This window comes from Lissotriton vulgaris, chromosome 4_1 (genome assembly GCF_964263255.1).
Source record: "Lissotriton vulgaris chromosome 4_1, aLisVul1.2, whole genome shotgun sequence".
In the NCBI taxonomy this organism is placed as follows: Eukaryota; Metazoa; Chordata; class Amphibia; order Caudata; family Salamandridae; genus Lissotriton; species Lissotriton vulgaris.
Genome location: NC_141691.1, coordinates 1857321204 through 1857328515, shown reverse-complemented (window position 1 = coordinate 1857328515; position 7312 = coordinate 1857321204). Strand labels below are relative to the sequence as shown.

At 43.5% G+C, this 7312-nt stretch overlaps 1 protein-coding gene across 1 annotated transcript in view; it reads left to right on the top strand.

Annotated features, from left to right (window-relative positions):
• Nucleotides 1-216: 216 nt before the first annotated feature.
• Nucleotides 217-7312, top strand: part of HAS2 (hyaluronan synthase 2) — a 66612-nt gene continuing 59516 nt past the window's right edge. The window contains exon 1 of the mRNA XM_086966167.1: nucleotides 217-738. The gene's annotated coding sequence lies outside the window, so the exon portion shown is untranslated. The remainder of the gene's footprint in view (nucleotides 739-7312) is intronic.

The following is a 7312-nucleotide window of genomic DNA, read 5'->3' as shown; positions in this document are numbered from 1 at the left end:
ATATGGGCCCCACAGTGCTCTGCAAATGTTTGCAATTACGCTAATTTAATTCACTGGAGTTTTCGAGTGGCCCCTGCCAAGGCTCTCTAGTATGACTCTTAAGGGGCAGGGATTTTTTTTTTCTGGAAAGTGTTCCCTCCTCCTCACCCCCTGTCCTCCTCCCTTATTAAAACAACCACCAGCAAAAGTCCCGCTTGTTTAAGAGACCCCCTTCAGTCAAAGAAGTTAGAAAAGGCAGGAGAGCAGGAGGGGAAAGAGAAAAATGTCCAGGGGGAAAGACGTCTGGAAAAAATTACCAGCTGGCTGATTTTAAGAAGACTTCCCCTACTCAAGTTTGGAACTGCCGGCTAAAGCATCACCGGACGACTTTCCCTCTGTACCACTAATGGAGCTGCGCTCCTGCACCGGCACTGGATATTCAGCATAAATATGCACAATTAGAGAGCTAGAAGTAACGAATTTATTTATTTAAATTGCCTAGCTCATGCTGGAGCATTTAGAACAGATAGATAAAAGTCCAGCATTTTTTTGAACGCATGAGGGAGAAAGTGTGTTCTGTATTTTGTTGCGTTTTTTTAAAAAAATTGATATTTTTGTCGTGCTTACTGGGTCCCTCGCGCAAGCTGCTCTGATTGATTATACCTCACTCTTTGGAAACTTTTCACGACCAGGCGGCAAGACGTTTCGCACAACTGGCTGAAACATTCTGCGACCAGCTGGCATCAAAGACTCAACAAGGTATGTACATTTACCACACGATCCTTCATTTTCGAAGAAGTTAAACATTGAGGGTTTTACATACAGATTTGCTTGAATTATTTTTTTTGTTCATGAACTTTGTAGATTTACTTATATTGTCAAATCGTGAACTAATTTCATTCACGTCACTATTTTAAAAATAGCGTGTGTGTGTGTGTCTACTAATGAAACAGTTACACATATATATTGATTTAATAACCAGTGGCACAAATATGCAGTTATAGATAGTATTTAGGATAGATTTATCCATATATTTTCTTGGTATAGTTCTTTCTGTAGTAAGTGTAATGTCATCCATTATGTGGTGACATATATGGTTTGGTAATATTCTTTCAACAGTATGACACGTTGTCGCGTATGGAGGTTTGAAAGTCAAACTGTACTTCTTTGCACAGATGTGATTTTCATTTTTGCGGCAGCATCTAGCTACTTTTCCAGTGACCATTAATTACTATCCAACCAGCTCCTCGTAGGCAGCAGCTGCATTCGAGCGCTACTGGGGCTCTTTTACTGACACCTGGGATAAAGTTGAAAGCTGGGTGGCGGGTCCGCTGCAGGGACACTGCGGAAGCATGGCAGGGGGAGAACGCCTCTAGAAAGAGATGGGTGGGGGATGGATGTTAGCGCTCCAGCCTTTGATCTGCCTAGACATCATACGTGCCAGCGGCAGCACTTTTATTACTGCTGTCTGTAGGACATATTTCCGTTGTGGCGGAGTTCAAATAGAATATACAGCAGAGAGATACTCCTCGGGCCAATGGCGGGGCTTTTTTTTTGGAAGGACGCGCAGTTTAAGAATAAAAAAACAGTTTCACTATACCTCCCTGCCTGGGAGGTAACCGAGTTGCAGCTCTGAAATGAGTGAGGCGGAAACAGCTGGAGAGGTTCTGCCAACGCTGGGAGGTAGGAGGCGGTGGGGGGCGGGGGTCCTACAAGTCGGAAGGAAAAGCCTTAGCTGCACATATAGTGGTGGAAGGAGACTTAAGCTAAAAGACGGCCTGTTGCCAGGTGAACTCTCTCCCAGCGTCTAGGGTACGGGTCAAAGTACGGCCCGAGGGCCGCTTGCGGCCCTCTTGACATTAAGATGCGTCCCCCTGGTGAACAGCAGCGGGAGCTTCTGTTTAGTTGCTGAACAGTAATATTCAGAAAACATGTTAAATAAACATGCACGCATTTACTAACCTGCAAAATACATGCTTGCCCGTTTATTTAACAGATCTTTAGACTTCCTTACACAATCCCAGACCCCCTACCGCCACCCTGCTGGCATCAACGTGGCCTTCGGTCACAGCTCAGACCGTACTTTGTGGCCCCTGGGCAAATGTTTGCAAGTAGCCATGGTCTAGGAAGACAAGGAACGCCTCCAATGCCCTGCAGTGTCGACCAGCCCAGAGGCAAACTGATGGACATGTGCTTAATGCTTCCTTTCAAATGCCTTTACATAGGTCAATTGAATGTGTGACGGGAATGAATTGTGGTACAGAGCAAAGTTAGTTATTTTTGGAGTGTTAGCCTTAGTAATAAACTCGTATTTCTTTGTAGTGTACATACATGATAACTTTTACCTATTTATAAAGAAAAGTCACTCCTATGTGCATTTGAAAGTGTAAATCTCCCGCAGGCCGTGAAGTTGCTGCCTTCAATACAGGTAAAGCGAGACGTGAAGTCTCCTTCCTTTCTGCCGCACCAAGTGATTTGACAGCGGTGTTGGCTGCAGGGAGCTGTCCCTGTGCGCTGGCTGCAGAGGAGAGTCAGACAGAGGGATGCTCTGTGGCCGGCCCTGGCGCTCCTCTCCCCGGCTTCCAGCTCGGAAGCAGCTTCCAAGAGACGAAGAAGGCGCCGCTTGTATGCCTGCGAGCCCCACGTGGCGACGGGCGTGGGCGCGGCCTCTGACGTCATGCCGAAGGAGACGCCCGTCAGTACGTCACAGCTCAGACAGGCTCTGATTTGTGGAGAGATTTCCGGGAGCATGGGCAGCGCTCCTGAGCCTGTCTGAAGCCAGCTTGTGTGCATGTGTCAGTGTGCAAGTGATGACAGCGCTCTGCTATGCCTGCTTAAGGAGGGGCGCCTCACGTCCCTCTCACTGGAGAAAACATGCTGTTACTGCCGTGAGAGCAAGGGACACCTCTAGAGATTCACTTTTGGAAGGCTCAGATGCGTTGCTGAAAACATTATAAAGATGCTCAACGCTATAACACACGTTTTCTCTTATTTAGATATTGACTTTTTAAAAGTATCGTTTTTACCAAAATACCCTCTAAAGCAGAAAGGCGTTTTATTATAGGAATAGGTACTTTTTTTTTTTAAAGTAGCATGCCATCTTAAGAGAAACAAGCATTGGCAAAGCAAGTAGGCCTGACTTGCATTTATGTAAATTAAGTCCCGACTAAAACACTGAAAACAGCCCTCCAATAAAAAAAATAAAAAAATCATTGCCTTTTCTATAACAGCACCTATGAGAAAATTCAGTTGAATTACTATGATTCATAGAACTCTTAACATGTAAAACGTCACTTAAGCATTTCAAGGCACGTAATAAATGGCAGAATGATACATCAAACAGCCTATAGCATGAGTTCAGAGGGTGAAACTCCACTGACTGGAGTCAAAGCCCACTGTGGTATTTTAAAGAATTGGTAACAGCAGTCCAAACAGACAACGCTGCTGTCAACCCAGACCTAACAAGTGAAGCAGTTGATAAGACAATGAGAGTTGAAGAACCGCTGTCTCACTAAACACGACAGCTCAAACCAAGTTGTTACTTGTGGGCTGTGCAGCTCATGGGATTTCTCATTTGTTCAAAGTGATCTAGAGGTAAAAGGGAGCTTTGCTGACAAAATGGGTACAAAAATCAGTCAAAGAGGTTAGGTTGCTTTTTTGATGAAGGGTGACATGGCCATTTTATTAACAATATTAATGCACTAAGGGATTGTGTGACCACTCAACATAAACATGGTTTCTAAGACCAACCTTAAATTCATGCAGCCGTACTGGATCAACATAAAGCATCCAAATGTACCCATGTTAGGAATGAATATGGGTCAATACAGTTTTTGGATTGCTATGTTTTGTGTGCTTGATGTGACTGACTATCAGCCGGATAACTGTGATTGGTAGGAGGGTGCACCATCTGGGCTGCCCCCACTGCCAATGTCATACATGCCCAGAGAAAAATAGTAAACTAAGGAATTCTGACATAAAAGACAGGGCTAAGGAGGCAGATACAACATATGTGACCTCTTTAAAAGATCAAAATATTTGATTTCCTTGCTGGAAAATAGGACATGCGCCTAATTTGATTTCAAAAATGTTAAACCAATGATAATATTGTTGTTAAATATTAGAAAAAAGGTTTTACAATTTAAGTGGTGATTGCAATGGAATGTGACATTGAGACATATGCATTGAGTGCTGTATACATAGGAGCTGCTATGCTCATGCAAAGCAGAAAGATGGGCCGGCAGACTGACAAGCAAAAAGATATGCTAGTATACCCATAGTTAAATACATTATTAAATAGATGCACAGGCAAACACATTAACAGCTGGTTGGAGTACATCTCCTGTTCCATCTGGATACTATTATATTTTAATGTGTACTGCAATAACTGTAGCAATTGTGGCAAATGCCACAATCAATATCATTGATATCCATGAAGACCTTGTTGGAAAATGAATTTAGCCTACACACAGGATAGCTAATCTTCTGTGATGACGGAGAAGCTCAGATTAACAATGCATTCTTTAATATGATTCCCATGCTCTGCCTGGAACATCTGATTAACAACACATTCTCTGTGTTAGTCCATACCCTCCTATTGGACAAGCCTCACAGAGCTGGCTCCAATCACCAGCCAATCAGACAGCCATTCACATTTCATTAAGATACATTGGAGAGAACCAAGGAACATGCTTATATTGAACAATGAGCCAAAAACGACATATTCTGTCAGACGCTGCACGAAAGATCTCAGGATCTGATTCAGAAAGAGTCTCTACACTTGTGGGGAATCCCCTAGTCACGAGGCAGTCGCCGCACTTGGGGCGGAATCTCCACAATAACAATTCTCACTGCAGAGATTCTGCCTGAGTGGCAGAGACCCTTTGTGAATCAGGCCCTATGTCGTCTTCATGAAGACCCTAGTGAAGCTTCAGTTCCATCAATCCCCATAGAGCTTTTCTGCTTGTCACTGCCCTTTTTGCCACCCTTTCAACATAATGAAGGATTTGATTTCAGCTGTGTTTTTAATACCGATTAATAAATAAATAAAAAACATTCATAGACATCAGTTAAATGACTATTTAGAACAAATATTTTTGATTATCTTATAAAAGAAACATACAAGTTGATATTGCAGATAGATAGATAGATAGATAGATAGATAGATAGATAGATAGATAGATAGATAGATAGATAGATAGATAGATAGATAGATAGATCCATTTTTTGATGGATGGATAGATTTTTAGATGGATGGATTGGTGGATGGATAGATGGACGGACGGACAGATGGATGCATGGAACGAAGGATGTATTTTTAGATGGATGGATGGATTGGTGGATGGTTGGATGGATGGATGGATGGATTGGTGGATGGATGGAGGGACGGACGGATGGATGTTTGGATGGATGGGTAGATTTTTAGATAGATGGATGGATGGATTGGTGGATGGATAGATGGATGGATGGATGGATGGACGGTCGGACGGACGGATGGATGGATGGATTAATGGATGGATGGATGGACTGGCAAGATGGCGGATGGACAGACAGGTAGAGAGATCCTGTCTTTTAGTGATTAGATGTTATCGTGTAATGAGTACATAGTCAAGTAACTGTGTATTTTTACATCTAGGTTACTACTCAGTGAAGGAAGGAATGCTTGAAAAATGTTTTAAGAATTGAGAGAAAACAAGAAGCCACCTCGTGCTGATAAGGGGCGACCATGGCAAATTGCCATGGCCCTTCAAGCTCATATGCCGTATACCTGGGATACTTGGTTTCCATCCCTCACGTATAGTGTAATGTTGTTAAATAGAGCATTGTGCCAAATGAAACTGCAGAGATCCCTTATTTAAAGGCAGAGTGAACCATGAGGAAGAGGGAGCAGGCAAGACTTCTTAGTAATAAATATATAGTCTGTAACATTCATCAGTGTAACATGCTCAAAAGGTAACAGATGTGGCTAGAGCATAAGCAATCGTAGAGTTGCCTCAGGTGTCAATCACCTACACATCCACCCACACCGCCGGACCGCCTTTCTCCAAGTCAATCATGGACGAAGACTTCACGCCTGAACTTTTCTCTTCCTCATCATTGACCTCAGACGTTTTAGTCTAATGAATTCAGTGGAACTAAAACAAGACTACGACAATCAGCATGGATTTGGCTGTCACACAAAACCCCAAAACTGGAAATTGTGTCCATAATGTCCTGAGGGGAGGTGGTCACCCAGTCTCGCCATGGCAGTCACATGACATGCGTGTACGGAAATATGGAGGCGTCTGGACTGGGGGTGTCTTGTCTTCGTAAAACACAAGCTTCTTCATGTTATGCTCCTGTCCCTAAAAGGGCTCCATATTTCAGAAAAGAGTACAAAAAAATTGCAGATTGGTGAGGAATTCATCCCTATACTAATCTATTGATTACTATAGTTTATCACAGCTTTAACAGAGTCATTCAGGCGTTGCATCCCTCCGAGCGGACACTCGTTAGAGCTGGCAGCTTTGGTGAGCATTCATTTAAAACAGGGTCATTACTTTTGGACTCTTGCCTTCTGACGCCCTTCCCCTCCCACTCCCTCCTCCCCTCCCACCTCTCTCCACCCCTCCCAGGCACGGCGCGTTAGGAAGCCAGCTTTCTCTGTTAATGAGGCTGCTGACGTAGGAGCGTGCACGTTAGGGACCGGCTTATAAACAGATGATGTGGTGCACTACATCATGTGTGCTGCAAACAAACTTAACTTGCATTTGACCTCTTCGTCACTAGGCACCATCTCCAACATTTGCAGATGGGGAAGACCACTGGAGGCCGAGCTATACGAAGGAAGTGGCGGAGATTAATTCTGAATCCTTGAATCCAAGGACGAGATTTGTAGCAGACGCCCAGCCATCCATATCAAAGTACAAAAGAGGCAATGCTACATTGGTGGCAAATTGCAACCCCTTCTCACTTTCATGTCATGGCCATTACATATACATGTACATAGTTTTTTTCGTGCTTGCCCACCCCACCTGTACTTCTTTTTCTGTGCATGCTACGTGACAGTAGGTGCCCAGTTTGTTCCAATTTAATTATATTACAAGCAGGCACAATATTAGGTAACATTCGTATCCTTGCCACAAAATTGACAATGTTCTGGGAGTGTCTACAGACGTAGCAGTCGATTGCTGAAGGAGAATGAAGTCTGAATTAACTTCCAGCCTGTGTGATTGGGTTTGATGAAGACATGTAGGCAATGTGTGGAAATCCAAATTCTGTTGATACCATTAGTCCTAGTTCTTTGTAAATGTAATGTTTACTTGTAAAGCGCACTGTTGCCTGTCGGCATCCT